Genomic DNA, 16,686 nt, shown 5'->3' with positions numbered 1-16,686 from the left:
CAGCCCTGAATTTTGGCTCCATGTCTACACCGACAGTTACGGTGCGCCCTGGGTCAATTTCCACTTCCTCGGTCTCGGCTCCTTCGACCATGCCGACATTAGTATTCATCGGTTCGCCCTCCTGCTGCAAGGATGGGCTCTTCCCTTTCTCCGATTTCTTCGCCACTTTGAGGGATTGCATGTTGCACCCCTTGGCAGACACTTGGATATTGACTATTTCATCTATCTCGTCCCTTGAGACGAGCTTTTGTGCTTCCCCCCGGTCCGAGACGTACATCAATGTCAGGGCCCGGATGGACACCACTGCATCGGCCTCACTCAAAGTGACTCGGCCTATGAGAACATTGTAGGCAGACGAACCATCGATAATCACGAACTCAGATAAAACATTTTTAGCCGCGTCCGCTTGGCCGAACATCACCGTGATCGATTGACCCGGGGGTACCAGGCGGCCCCGGAAGAAGAGAAGTCGTATAGCGGGTTAGTGCAGGGGCTCAGGTCTCCAATTTTCAGACCGAGATTAAGAAAGCACTCTCTGAACATGATGTTCGTGTAGGCGCCTATGTCAATCAGGCACCTTTTGACCAAGTGGTTGGCTATATCCAGGTGGACTACAAGCGGGTCGCTGTGCGGGGTGACGACTCCCTCGTAGTCCTTCTTTCCAATGGTTATATCGGGGATGGTGGAAGCGGGGATCGCTGTTTTGGGCACAAAGTTGATGGCTTGGTATAACTCATTTAGGTGCCGTTTGTGCCCATTAGCTGATCCACCGTTCTCGTTTCCCCCGATGACAACCTGGATCACTCCCATCCGTTGGAATACTGATTTTCTATTCGCCCCGTCGGCGCTTGTTCCCGGGCCTCCAGCTACATACTTACTGAGGCTCCCTTTTCGGATTAGCTCCTCGATGGCGTTCCTTAGATGTCGACAGTTGTTATTTTTGTGGCCGTGGTACTCGCAAAACTGGCTTGCGTCACCGTCCCCCCTCGCCTTGGGGGGCCTTGCCCACTTCTGTCCTTGATTCTTGCTTAGGGTAAAGACCTCGGCTGGAGAGGCGACCAGGGGGGTGAGACTGTTGTACCGCTTCTAGTTGTATGGTCCCGAACTCCCCCCGGCGCCCGCCGAGTGCTGTTTCCTATTAAATCTCTCAGGCCGTGACCTATTCCCGTCACGGAGACCTTCATCTATGTTGTCCCGGCGGCTCTTCCTCTCTTGGTGCCCAGCTTCACTGTGGCCTACCCAGGTTTTGTGATAGTCCTCCACCTTTACGGATCGGTCGGCCATCTTTCTGGCGGAGTCTAGGTTGAGGTCTTCGCACTTGATCAGCTCGTTTTTGAACTCGCCTTTCGGGAGGCCTTTCATCAGCGCGAAGGCCGCCAGTTCAGTGTTCAGCTCACGGATCTGCTGAACCTTAGCGTCGAATCTTTTCACGTAGTTTCGGAGGGACTCGTCCTCCCCCTGTCGGATAGTTAGGAGATCTGATGTTTTCACGGCCCTTCTCTTGTTGCAAGCATACTGGGCTATGAAATTGTCTCTTAGGTCGGCATACCAGTATACCGAACCATTAGCTTAGGTAGCCCCTTGTACCAACTCTGAGCCATCCCATGCAGGGTCGTTGGGAAGACTCGGCACCACACCTCATCAGGCTGCTCCCATACCGACATGTACGACTCGAAAGCCTCGGCATGGTCAGTCGGGTCGCTATCCCCTTTGTATGATAAGGGCGGCAGCTTCAGCTTAGTCGGCACATGGATCTCTAGGACATAGGTACTGAGGGGCTGTCTGACCACGTGTCGAATGACACGCGGCGATCTTCTCTCCCTCTGGCGGGAAGGGCTTGTTGTCCGACTTTGGTGAGTCGGACTTCTTTCATTCCTTCGGGGCTGGCCTCGTTGTTGCCGCGGCGACGTTGTCCTCCCCCGAGTGGGGGAAGGACTCAGGTCTGCCACTAGCACTACGGGCTCTGCTGGCGTTCTAGCATGCCCAGCTCCTTGTATCGCCCCGGACAAGTTGTTCGGGGTCACTTTATGGGCCTTGGTCACTGTGGATGCGCTGCTGTCACCGTCGTCGTGACAGGGGTAATCGGCGTGCTACCCATCAGGTCCAGGAATAGCTTTAATTTGGCCGCATCGACCACATGTCCCATGACAGTGATTTGGTCGGTAGGCAGCGGTGTTTCTGGCTCTTTCGGCATCCCGTACGCCGTGTCAGTGACTCGGCCGGTGGGGGACTGCCCGATCTCAGAATTACGGAATGTGTCATCCTGGTAGAATGTCATTCCTTCACTCACAGTTTCTGATTGCTTTGACATCTTCTTAGCTTGCTGAATGTTTTTTTTTTTTTTTGTGATGTAGGTGACTAGCTTTTAGTATCTATCCCCACAGACGGCGCCAATTGTTCCGGGTGTAATTCCGGAGCAGGATTGTGACCACTTGAGTTTGTAGAATGATGTCGTTGCTTGTCTCTTCCTTTTACTCTCTCCTTTAAAGATGAACAAACTGAGGGCTCGGCTTGGTACCGAGCGTACTCACTCCGACGCTCAAGTCAGTAAACTTAGAGAGATAAGTTGTATGTTAACTTGGCAAAGTATATTGTAGAGAGATAAGGGAGTTTATACCAGATTATTCAGTTAGTTTCTCAATGAGAGATGATGAGTATTTATAGACTTTCACCTTTTGTCACGTAGTGGCCAAGTGGCCAAGTGGCGTAGCAGGTGGAAAGACCGTTTTACCCTCGGCCGAGGGACCCATGGCGGCAGCTGGTTGACTCCATCGAGGGGAATTTGGATGTGAGTATACGGATATGCCTCTCGGCCGGCTAGTTGCCGAGCCGAGACCCAAGTGACAGGCCGACATGCTTTGTCGGTTAGGCTGTTAATATGTTGACTTGCTGTCTTTTAGCTTTGACCTTGCTCAATATGTTGACTCGGTCAGCGGGTGCAGAATATGCCCCATCAGAAATAAATTCCAATATATGCATTAATTGTATTTAGTAATGTGTAATTTAGTTCTTAATTTCTAAATTAATACTTAAATTAGCGTTACTCTTATTTTAAAGCATCACAAATTTTTATTTAAGATGGTTATTATCTATCTTAACTTTAAAACGGATTAAATATATATCAAAGCATATAAGAAATTATCTAAAATTACCAAAAATTTTATCTTTATTACCATTATATCTTAGTATTTTAACCCATCTTAAAATTTAAAATAGATAATCTGTCTTACACAAGACTTACTATTGAAGCGTGAATTTGCTTGTCTTTAACACCATACATCCAAAATTATTTTGTCATTGATAGGCTCAAAAGTGTGATTTTGTGAAGACCCCTGTTCTCACTTGACCACCCCCAATTAGGGATGGCAGTGGGTCGGGGACCCTACCCAAACCCTGAGGGTCGGACTTTAATGGGTCGGGTATGGGTCTCATTTTTTTAGACCCAATGGGTATGGGTCGGGTATGGGTCTTAAGAAAATATTTTGGGTCCGGGTCCGGGTCTAAATTATGAGACCCATACCCGACCCTTAGACCATTTATTAAAGAAAAAAAAATATTCAAAATCACAACTTTTCTGAATTCATACTGTCAGACTGTAAAAACTCAACTAAAGTCTCTTTCTCTTCCCTCATCACATAAAGTGATAAAACTCAACCAAACTCTTCTGACAATACCACCACTCCACCACTGACACAAGAAAACCACCACCACAGCACTGATACGCGACTGACAACCACCTCTCTAATAGGCGGTGACCGACAACCACCATTAACGACAGATTAATAAACTCATAATGTTAAAGTAGTATGATTTTTTTTTAATATTATAGACCCCATAGCTGTTAATTTTGTTACTAAAGTGGCTGAAACTCGGACCTGCGGGTAGACCCAGACTCTACCCTTACCCATAGGGTCCGGGTATGAGTCCTCAAATTTTAGACCATTGCGAGTCTGGATCTGGTATGGGTCCAAAGGGAAAATCTCGGGTCCGGGTCCGGGTCCGGGTCTAGGCGAACCCTACCCAGACCCTACCCATTGCCATCCCTACCCCCCAATCAATTCACCTACTTGCCAATTAAATACTCCGTAGTAAGCAGCTTTGTTTTAACATGGTATGGTCATGGACTCATGGTCAACAACACAAACTCTCATTGAAGACGATGATATCCGTCATAAGCTTGTGACGGATACCATTTTCTCTCATAAAATATCCATGAGAGGTGAGTGAGGAAGCACATAGGAGGTGCCCCACCTTGTCCCCTCTCCCCTTTTGTGAGAGGTCTTCAGCTTGTGACGGGATCAAGACGCTTTGCATGGTCAATTAGTCTCATTATAAACAGATATATTTATTTAAAGTGAAAGACGGGTCAAATATGTGTAAAGTAGTGATATTTTTGGGTCCCGCCATACAACTTGTTGCCTATTTTATGCGTAAAGTAAGTAAATATTTTAGTCTGTTTCTAACTATAACGGATATTCCCCGTCTATAATAAAAATTTGTGGATCTAGGTATCCATCCTTTTTATCACAATAATATAGATTCGTAGTTTTAACAATATAATTATCTGGTGTCACGAAGGGTGATACACAAAAAATGCTCATTTTAGACCACCCCAAGCAAGGTCAATTTGGGGGGGGGGGTTGTCAATTTGTAGGTCACCTTAATCCTTAGTTAAAAAAAAAATTAGGATGATTTAAGGGGTGATCAAGGTGAGTAAAGGTCAATTTGTGACCCTTATTGGCTCAAATTGACCTTCTTTGTGACCCAATAGGTGTCACTCTCTGGTTGGTTGTTCTTTTTTTTTTTTGCTTTTCTTTTTATTATGTAGAATTAGTTTGGAACTTTTAGAATTATTTATTTTCATGTTTTTTTATCTTATGTATGCGATTTTTTTTTAATTATATTTGCGGTTTTTTTTGTTGTCAATAAAATCGTCTTTTCAATTTTTAAATTTTAACAATGTTATTTAATAGTAGTGTATCCTATTAAATTAATATTTAACATATTGGATTACTTTTATTTTATGAAAAATACAAAAATAACTTGTGTATATTTAGTTAGTAAATAATGATGGAAAACGTAAGAGAGATGTTTTAGTGAGGTAGAGAATGTGGGAAATGATGAAAGTGAAAAATAATTGGATTAATTGACCCAGGTCGTGACCTTCTGCTTGGGAGAGTGAAATGGGTCATGTTAATAAGGAGTGATTAAGAGTAAAAATTCTAATTGACCCGATTAAGTCGACCTTTTACTTGGAGATGGTCTTAGGGGATAATCTACGATTTTTGAGATTCTCACACAAGTTTTATTATGGCAACAAGTGTTGGAATAGAGAAGCCGAGTAGGGAAGAAATTGTTAACTCACACACTCATTGTAAACGGTCTTTTCAAAAGCTTCTTTTACAACCGATTAAAATAAGAGTAAATGTCCAATAGGAGGGATAGGAGCACACCAGTGTGGGAATTAAAGAATCCTCAAAGAGGCCCTCTACCAATGGCATAATGGCATAATTTAATTAGAGCCTAGTTTAAATTCGAAACTCACGACAAAATTTTGGACTCGGATACCATGTTAGAACATGCAAACGGGTCGGGTTACATCCAAACTAAGGAGAGATGTACCACTTGACAACACAAAGAGGCTTCATTCTAAAACCAATTGGCAATAGGGGGAGTAACCCGCTTAGTTACAAAGTGGTGCAATCTCCCTTTTCTCCAACAATATAGGACAACCTCACACGTGGGTTTTATATTCCAACATGAGTTATGAGAGGACTTTTTAAAAAATCGTCACAAGCGAGATTTGTTGTAATAAACTATTTCCGTTCTTTTTTACACTTAATAGTTCGTTTCATTCTCGTATTAATTTGCTTATTGTACTCGATTACTACTTTGAGATGAATTGATAGTCATTCGATGTCACCGATCTAAAATCTACTCTGGTAATAACAAGACTACTTTTAATAGTAAAATTTTTTAATCAATTTTACTTGTACTAAAATAGATATTATCGTCTTAGACAAAGAATCGTCGATATTAGGATCGAACTTTCTTCATTTACGGAAGTGGAGTATTCTCATTGTTTTCGTGAGGTCAATAAAGTAGCTGACTTTATGGTCAATTTGGGACATTCATATCCTTCTTCATTCAAAAGTATGAGATAGGTTGGTCTTACTCGAGTAGATCAGCAATCTAGTTTTCTTTCCTAATAAAAAAAAAAGAATTGTCCTTTTTTTCAAGGGGGTTAAAAGAAAAGCAAAATTTTTTTTCTGATCGTCACAAATTTATGACCTCTTTTTCACTTGCACTCTCACCTATTATTACTTTAATTGATGTAAGATATCACAATTTTATGACCGTCACAGACTAGGCGACATTGTAGTATTAATTGGAGGACAATTTACAATTTTACATGTGGCATTTACAACACTTGCAATTTGTGGAGAAGTAATTGAGGCCTTGAGGGTGATTGATGTTAACTTGTCACTTAAACGCACTATGGAGTTAGTGTGCCCCATGAATGTTTTTTATGCACAATCCTTTTTTAACGCAATAAAAGCATCAGCACCCACGTAATTATGCATGTGGTTTTTTAGAAATTTCCACAATTTTTACCATTTTTTTTTGGTCATGACTAAGACTAAGGCCCTGTTTTTTTGGACTTAAAGTCATTGAATATAAGTTCACTTCAGATTCTATAAGTTGATTGATTCGATTCGAGATCCTATAAATTACAGGTTGATTCTATAAGTTGATTCGATTGAGATCCTATAAGTTGATTCGAGATCTTATAAGTTGATTGAGATCCTATAAGTTGATTCGATTCGGATCGATAAGTTTGATCCAAAGTGTTAAGGCGCAAAAAAGTAGGCATTACCAAATAATAGAGCACATTTATATGCAAAGAGTCGAACAGGAAAATGAACAGTATACAATTTATATAACTAGCTATTCATCATTGATTTTTTGTAGTTAGTTTAACGGATATAAATTATCAGTAAATTACGAGGAAATTGAACGTGAATCATCACTAACTCATTTAGCATTAGAGACAAATTTGCGTTAACAATTCAGGAAGATTGTTTATACGTAAGATGATAATGAAACATTCCTAGACCGAAGATTATTGTATGAACAGATATCCGCTTAAGCCATTTGCTTTTTTCCATCGTCATGATTTAAAACAAAAAAGAGTGCCTTTGGCTCCATCAAAAATGAAATAATTTTTTCCATATATATATATAAGCTAAGCTAAATCAAAGTTCTCAAGCATATGAAAGAATTTGAAGTATAACGAGGTGCTACCAAATTACTCGATGGACCTCTACTAGTATAGAAGGTACTTCTCTTGTTCTGTCACCATTTTGTATCTAAACAAAGAGTTAAGACTTCGCAATTAGCATCATGAAGCTTGGAATAACTTGTCGTACAGGATGTTAAGGCCTTGTTTTTCTCGACTGAAAGAAACTGAATAAAACTGAACTGAGTTGAATGGAGCTGAGATGAACTGAACTAAATAGAGCTGAAGTAAGAATTAATTTAAATAGAGTTAAACTGAATGAACCCGAACTGAACTAACATGGATTGAAATTAAGCCAGAAAGAACAGATTAGTCGATGAGCTGCTCAGTTTTAAGAAGACGAGTTCATTAATCTAAACCCTTATAGATCATCATCAATAATTCACTACGTAAAATCGAAAAATAATAAATCTAAAAAAGAGGAAGGTTTTACCACCAACCAGTCAACCTCATGATTCATCTTTGATTCTTAAGCGATTGTGCTAATAAAATACAGTATCATTCAATTTTGTATGGTCCCAAATTGTGGCACTGGTTGCATAAAAGGTGGTATGAACTAATCATCCAAGTAACAGGCTGCCTTAATTCGGAATCTGGCCAAATATTCTTATCAAAAGGTGCTTGATTGTCTTCAATGATTTGGTAAAACTTCCATAACCAGCATTATTCCTTGCTAGTTAGGTTTATGCACGACATAATTTATCCATATTCTCATTAATCGTATTGTGAATATTGAGGACACATTCCTCCTAGGGTAGTTTCCATATTGTGCTATTTTTCCTTATTTTGCTAATAGGGTTTCGGGTAATTGTGTCTTGTATTTTCTCGTATCACAAATTCTCATTTGTGACGGACGATATTCGTCACAAGCTTGTGACGGGTCAAATAAAACCCACTTAGGTGGATAAAGACAAATCATTTGTAATTCCCTAGGCACATTTACTTTTGTCTTATTCACCCATGTGGGTATACTTGGCCCGTCACAAGAGAGACTTATTGTTTTCGTATATATACAACACCTTGTATGCTAGTTGTATTATCATATTGAGTCCAGCAATAAGAAAACACGACCTGATCCGTCACCGGCCAAACACTCGTTTAGCTAACATTTTCGTCTATTTAAATTATTTGGGTGGATCGAGTTTAGAAAAAATGTGGATGAAATTGACATCCCTGCTAAGTGCATTAGGATATAAATCCGTCATAATCAAATGGTAGAATTATTATTAATTGGGTTGTGCTTGAGTTCAATCATTTAATTGATGTTGCATTTCAGAGTTAATTATATGTACTCCGTACAGTTAATTAACTTTAATTACACTTACTAATGCTAATGCATGGGGACCATATGAAGGATTTGCATATCGGATATGCTAATCTTACATCGTCATACAGTTTATTATGGGGGGTATTATGTGCTTGCTGATTATACTAGTATCAGTGCTGAAAATGACATTGCTCTTGATAATTCATTGTCCGAGAATCGTTCCGCCCTACCACTATATTAGGAAAAAATTAGATTAGATCCCGTTTGTCAAACAGTTTAAGCAGATTCATGATAATGGATAACGTTAGCAGATTTGAGTAGCAGATTTGACTATCAAACAATTCGTAGAATTTGAAAACGGTGTTTGGTAATTAGCAGATTTTAAACAATTAGTAGAATTAGAAAACAGAGTTTGACTATATGCTGCTATTAAAAAACAATAGATTCCGACCAATATGCTATTAAAATACGCCGTTTACCAAACACATGAAAATAGTAGATTAATTGGTCAAACTACTAATTACGCCGTAATCTAGTAATTTCGCTTAATATGATGTTTACCAAACAAAGCCTAATATGGCTGGTCTTGAGTAAACTATTGTATGACGTACAACGGTTTATATAGTAACTTGCTTGTATACACTTTATTAGCTGTGTAGGAGTATTGTAAAACTGATATATGACGTACATTATCATATGGGCAAGGAAAAAAATTACAATTGCTCATATATATTATTTGCATCGAGGATTTTTATTCAACAATAGAAGATATGAAATATTACAAGACATGCATGTACAGTTTATATCACTGGAACAAAGTCCACTTTTGGGACATTACATGTGTACATAAATATAAATTACAATGCAATTTAAAGAGATTGGATAATAATTAACATACATCATCTAGGAGATCGTAAAGATTCAACTTGAGATTTTCCACGAGGTCCTTTTAACCTTATATAAAGCCGATATTCATTAAAAGTCATAGAAGGATACAATGCAGGATTTTCTGGTGTTACAAGCTCTTTGGCTGGTTCGATTAACAAATCACCTCTTGGATTGTAGAAGAAAGCCAATGAAACTCGCTCTAAATTAGGATTTACGATTACTCTATGTTCCACGCTCTTGTATCTTGCATTGCTTAAAACCTACAAGATAATACAACACCGATTAAAGATTAATTATGTGACTTACCGAGTTACCGTAACTAAATGAAGTCATCTTGTTGCTACTTGCTAGTAATTATGTAGGGACGTATCACATGTGAAACAACAAACATCTTTTTTTCATTTATTAGGTCAATTATATGTAGGTGGAGCGATTATATAAGAAATATGTGTTATCTGTCGGTCCTTTTTTAGAATTATATATGTAAGGTGACTACGTACTGACGTAGAGACGCGCAATTTATGAGGTCTTAATTAATGATATTTTTTTTAAAAAAAAAAAATCAATCATAACAAAAGAGAAACAAGAAGCAATTATAATGAAATTGACCTTAGAACAATTGTGATTATTCTCGAACAATTCTACATCACAATTTGTTGACATGTGATGGACCCTCTTACTAGAGTAGACGTAGCATCCATGATAAGCCATGCACATGCGAGACCAATTAGGCAATTTGTTAATTAATTTTAGGTGGGGATTGAAGAGGACCACTAAATCATACTCCCTCTAAAAAAAAAAGTTTTCATTCTTTTTCTCTATTATATGTGAGGTATATTTTAATAAAATGGAGTGAAAATAGGTGTATGGAGGGAGTAAAACATAGCCAACTACCATGAGTTCCTCGAATGGGCAAAAATAGAAAGCATAAAATGGAAGTTGCTATTTTAGCCTTATTCACATTTTCTTGCTATAATCTATTAATGTATTAATGTTGCATGTCACACTTATAATTGTTGTTGAGCGACGTGGATGTATGTTCTATATCTGCGAATTAAAATTCATAATTAACAAACTATTAAGAATTGGTGAAGTTTTGAAAGCGAAAGAAGGTAGAAAACATTTTTTATTTTGTTGTTAAGATAGAGGGTAGGATTGAAATATTAAAAGTAAAGTGTGCGGGATTTAACAAGTACGAATAGTAAAGGTAAATAGGTAATCCTGGATTTGGATCGAGTACTTACTGGATTCAGATTGACGAATTATTAAGAATTGGTGAAGTTTTGAAAGTGAGAGAAGGTAAGGAACTTTTTTTATTTTGTTTTTAAGATGGAGGATAGGAAGGTAAACAGGTAATCCCGGATTTAGGTCGAGTACTTACCGAATTCACATGGATTTCTGTTATTACAGATATGTAGGCTAGTCACTGGGGGTGGATTCGCGGGTCGGGTCTCTCAATATTTTAGAAGGTACATAGTGTATATTCAACTTTTTACAGGCTGCATGGACGAGGTTTAATGGATTGTCCTAAAATTATATCCGGTCTCTAAACAGTAGTCCAATAAAACTTATGATGACATAATACTAACATTTTTTTTCCTTTCTGGTATTGACTTAATTACCAATATTTGAATAGTGTTTTTCGGATTAGACCCTATATGTTTTTAACTTAATTTTAGATAAGCTCCATTGAATAAATTGGTTCCATTCATTTAGACTTTACATTGACATTCTAACACTATACATGTATGATAGAGATAATTCATTCACGTGTGTGGGGTGGACCGTTTGAATTTCAGTGCACGGGTCACGTATAGTAAATGGACGTCACAACCATAAAGCGGATGACTACGATTTGGCAAAGTGCCTTTACATTTTGAGGTGAGCAAAATGATTTAAAGTAGTTAAAATTCGAACTTATGACCTATGATTCACACTTCTATAAACGTAATTATGTTATCGCAAATGTACATACCTGAATTTGATCCCCCATGTTGACAATAAAAGCATGTGGAGCTGGTTTAACCGTGATCCATTTGTTATCTTTACGAACTTGGAGACCAGGAACATTGTTATCCGGTAATAAGATGGTCAAACCACCTGGATCCGAATGAGAAGATAGTCCGAGTGTCAAATCCGGTTGTGGGCATTTTGGATAGAAGTTTGATCTTAAACAAGCTCCCACGTCCGGTCCACCAAATGCATTTTGAAGATAGTTTTCCTCTAATCCGAGGTTGCTTGATAATACCTTCATTAATCTCTCACTTAAAATTACCAATTCTTTTAGGTACTCATCCATAATTTCCCTACATTTTACAAATTATTTTCATATTAACAATTATATTAATAAACGATTAACAACAACGAACGAAATAATAATAACAATAGCTATAGCACAAGCACTAGCAACAACAACAACGACAACAATTGATTTAACATGCATGACAATAAAAAAAACAATAATAGTGATAAATGATATCGGTTCCTATCACATGCCATTCTTTTTGAGAAAATCTTGGTGGATTTGTGAATTAGACTCTTTTCTCTCGATGGTTACATCCATGTTCACATATATCTCCAACATTCTTAGTCTGTAGAGCTAACTCTCTTACCTCATAAATATAACTTACTGAGTATATAATAATTATATCAATTGAATTGATGAAATGAATTTAATTAAGTACTCTAGTATGCATTATAGTAGTTTTTCTCAACAAAATTGTAAACGAGGAAGTTCTAGAATTATATTACACTGTGCATCGGTTTGTCAGCAACGAATTTGAATCATAATTATTGTTCATAATTCTGCTTCTTAGAAAGTATAGATTCGGACAATTTGTCCGAGGAAATGAATAGGAAAACCTCGTACCCTTAAAAACATTGAAAGGACAGACATAACTCCTATGTCATATATGTGTGGTGCAAAAATTTAACAACATAACATGCATGTTTGTCATAATTGGATGACACATGATAATCCATGATTATATTAGTGGACCAACAACTTAAATAGCAACTTATATACTCCCTGGTCGGTCATTTCTTCCCTCTTTCCTTTTTAATGGTTGTCGGATTTTCTTCCTTTTTTCCTGTTTTGGAAAAGTTTATATGGTCCATATTCATTTGGATGTGAGATAGTATATTTTGTGTGGTCCAAAATCATTTCCTTATTTCTTGTGCAAAAATAATAGGGAAGAAATAAGCGATTATGAGGGGTAGTTACTTATATGCATATTGAATTAAATAAGCACCACACATGTTCTGTCAATATACTTCGACTATGTTGGCAAGGATTTCAATTACCTGATTTGACCAAACAACCCGATTTGACTAATATTTCAGGTAATTGTTTTACCTAGTGCTGTTTGGTAAAGTCATTTCAGGTACCTGAAATAAATTTTCAGGTACCTGAAATGAAAAGCTACTCTAGGTAGCTTTTTAAAGTTTAAGGTAGCTGAAATGTTCTACTTTACATATTTACCCTTTATTTAAATTAATTTATTATAATTATTAATGCCCTTTTATGTCATTTTACAAAAATCGATTTCCTTTTGAGTTAGTTTTACCAAACACTTTACAATTAATCAGCTACCTTATCAGTTTCCAATTTTCAGTTAATTTTTCAGGTACCTTTTTAATTTCAGTCACCTTATCACGTTTCAGGTATCTTTTCAGGTTTTAGGTATCTTTTCAGTCAGTTTTACCAAACAGAGCCTTCCTTTATAGTGAGTTTTCAACTTTTTTTTATTTCGGCAATATTCTTCTTAAGATGAAATTAAAACAGGTCAAATATAGCAGCTCTTATATATACTTTTGTATACATTTTCTTTTTGTCTTATTGTTTAGAAAGCAAAAAACTAAGTAATAAACTTCTACTCGCTTAAAACAGTAAATCCAAAAATTTGACTAGATACCAAAATAAGAAAAACGTTTAAAAAGTCTATGGACGAAAGAGGTAATTATTTAATTATACTTCTAATACATTAGTTTCAACGTCGTATTATAAAAAGAAAAAATAACACGTTAGTAGGCAAATAATTTCTTAATCAAATAGGGAGTATAAAGGTTTACTTGGATAACTGTTTGATAGTGATTTTGTTGGGATAATATTCAACTAAATAACGGAAATTTCACCTTCATCCTATGCTAAACCTACTAAGCAATGACACGTTAATTAAAATAAAACTGGATTTATATGAATAACGTGCATCTACCGGATACGTTGCATCACCTATATTTTGACTGACTGATCTTACAACTCGTTAACATAAATATTAAATGTAAATATATAATACTCATTAATGCAAAACAACTGTATTAAAACATGATAGAATTGATACATGCATGCAGTCTAAGGAATAGTAAGGGTCAAGGGTGGTATCGAAATTGGGTATTACGGATTTGTACCACCTTATCCAAGTATTTATTCGATATGTTGGTTCTACTTGAATGATCTTAGATAAGGATTGTGAGATGATGATATCGAGATTAAGTACCACGGGTGTATAAGTCCTTCGTTTAACCATAATCACGGGAATCGATAAATATACCAGCTTTATTGAGTCAATTCAATTAAAACCCTTAAATATAGTACACTTATTCACTCATTTTTTTTTTTTTTTTGGTGACGAGGGGGGCACATGCAATACCCTGCAAACCACGTGTGCCATATAACTTATTCACTCATATATAGAGCTTCATTTTTTCATGAACTATAGGGTTTCTATTCAATTTAAGACGGCCTTGTGTTAAGTACCGCTAAATAAGGCCAAACATCTAACATAAATATTTCTTAAATTATCAGTTATACGGGTTAAAATATGATGGTACTACATTGACCATTTGAACGAGAATCGGACCATAAAAATTGTACCTTGACTCTTTGAGTTTAACAATAATAGTTACTCTTTCTAGATCTACGTTTTAACGTTGACCACTACATGTGTAATTTCATAAATATTTGAAAATAGGTAAAAGAATAATTTATTTATCATAAATTTTGAATAACGTAAAGTGGTACCTGTGATGAAGAGGTTGATCAGGCCATTTGTTAAAATCCTTCAAAGCTAGAGGAAGATAATGAAGGAAATAATAATCACTCCAATCTAAAACCGCCCCCTTTTCGACCCCCAACCTACTCCCGTACCCTTCATAGGTACGCGGAGTATTGGCATACTTTTGTTTCCTCTCCATAGGGAGGTGGAAAAACTCCCGCCACGTTGTCGCGCTCTGGCCCAGGCAAGGCCGACACCGTGGTTAACAGCTTGGAAAAATCCCCACTCCTGGCAGGCCTCTGCCACTTTGGCTTTAGTGACCTGGACTAGGTCTAGGTCACTGGAGAAGAGACCTGCCAGGTCAATAAGAGGGATGTCCACGGTATCTGTAGTAGTAACTTCTACCAGGGGCCGCTCTGTGATTGACCTCACATAGCGGTCTGGGATGCAGCTTAGCCCACTATCGGCTAATGATTGAACTCGGACTATTGGCTCAGGCCATTCTTGTACACAATTCATATTTTTTTTGATTTTTTTTTTTGTGACGTTTTTGTTTGTGTTGATGAAAGCTAAAGGGAAAGTTTGAAATTTATATATAGTGGTTTTGGTGTGAAGCAAGCAAGGATTTTTTTGTGTTTTTTTTTTTTATTTTTTTTGAAGAAAATAAAGTTAGAGAGAGATGGTGGGATGAAGAGTGAAAAAAGAAAGAGGAACGTGGGATAATATGAATATAAAAAAAACGTGCGAGTACGATAGCCAAGCTGTGATAACGACCATGACATTTTATGTGGAGTGTAAGGTGCATTTTCTTTGGCTTGACAGGTCGACATACATCAAGCGGCTGAATTGTTTATCCTAGTTTATAAGTGCCGGTATCGGCTAAATAGTCTTTCTTGGGTTTTTCTAATTAAGGGCACACATTAAGAAGCTAAATCAATCAATCAATACTATATATTAAATCCAAAAATTAAGAGACTTTAATGTAATTAAAGAAAGTTATACAAATTAATTATACTATATAGTTTTAAATCACTAAAGACGCCAGTGTAATGGAATCTGGATTAAGGGATCTCAATGCAAATATTATATAGTTTGGGTTAAAAATAAATTATATAGAAGTTTAGTAATTTTCCTAAACATTTGTAAGAGACTAAAACATGGTCAATTTCCTTAAAATAAAATAATTAATTAAGATGGTCAATTTCCTTAAAATAAAATAATTAAATTTCCTTAAAATAAAGTAATTAATTAGTATAAAAATGCACACTTATGGTATTAATTATTATCATCGTAAAATTATATACTAAATTTAGATGTATAGAGATGTTATTTATTTAACATACAAAAATATAATATAAGTAGGTTATAAATAATTCAAGTTAGATTCCATAATATATAATACTCCCTCTTATTCGCTATAATGTTCCCTCTTTCCCGAAACGGATTATTCAAGTAATGTTCCCCTTTCCTTTTTTGGTAAATTTTACTCTTATTTTATTCATCCCTCTCTCCTATCATCAAACCTCACACAACTCTTTTACTCCTATTTTATTATTTTTCTTAATGTTTTGGCTCCACAACTCCTTATTTAACTCCTAATAATTTATCCCTCTCTCCTATCACTAACCCCACCAATGTCCTTTATTCATTTTTAATAATATTCCTTAGGGTTATTTAATGAGAATACTATGAACTATAGGTGCCCTTCTCAAAATACTATGACCTATTAATTAACTACGATTACTAGCAACTATTACACTCCCTTTCATAGAACAGAATTGGTCATTTTTTGACCGGTTGGAGCAGGTTAAAAATTATAAGGGACCCAACTTTTTCCTTTAACAGCACCACTACAACACCCTCCCAACCACTGTGGTCAGCCGCAACTCGTCGCCATCTGCTGCCCATAAAACCACATCACCCTCGCCTCCTTCCTCATAGCTGCACTTCAATCTGCAGAATCGGCAACACCAATTCAGGTCTGATATTTCCTTCAACAGTTCCGACCATCTCGTTCTATATCCCACCTACTAACCCTCATCAATTAATGTGGCTGATTTGGGATATAGCCATGGTGACTAGTGTTAGTTGGAATGTTGCGAATCAAATGGGTTTGAACCGATGTCGGTTATTGCGGCGACGAGTAAGGCTCCATTGTTTTATGTTTCTCACAAATCAAATCCCCAGCTCTCCTCTTAAGTCTTATCATACCCCCGTTATCTTTATCAACACAAATC

General features: G+C 37.1%; 1 pseudogene; it reads right to left on the bottom strand.

Annotated features, from left to right (window-relative positions):
• Positions 1-9,232: 9,232 nt before the first annotated feature.
• On the bottom strand, positions 9,233-15,064 carry LOC141612350 (jasmonate-induced oxygenase 2-like; annotated as a pseudogene).
• Between the last annotated feature and the right edge of the window lie 1,622 nt (positions 15,065-16,686).

Source organism: Silene latifolia, chromosome 11 (assembly GCF_048544455.1).
Source record: "Silene latifolia isolate original U9 population chromosome 11, ASM4854445v1, whole genome shotgun sequence".
NCBI classification, from domain to species: domain Eukaryota; kingdom Viridiplantae; phylum Streptophyta; class Magnoliopsida; order Caryophyllales; family Caryophyllaceae; genus Silene; species Silene latifolia.
The sequence above is the reverse complement of the archived record's forward strand: the minus strand, read 5'-3'. Positions and strand labels throughout refer to the sequence as shown.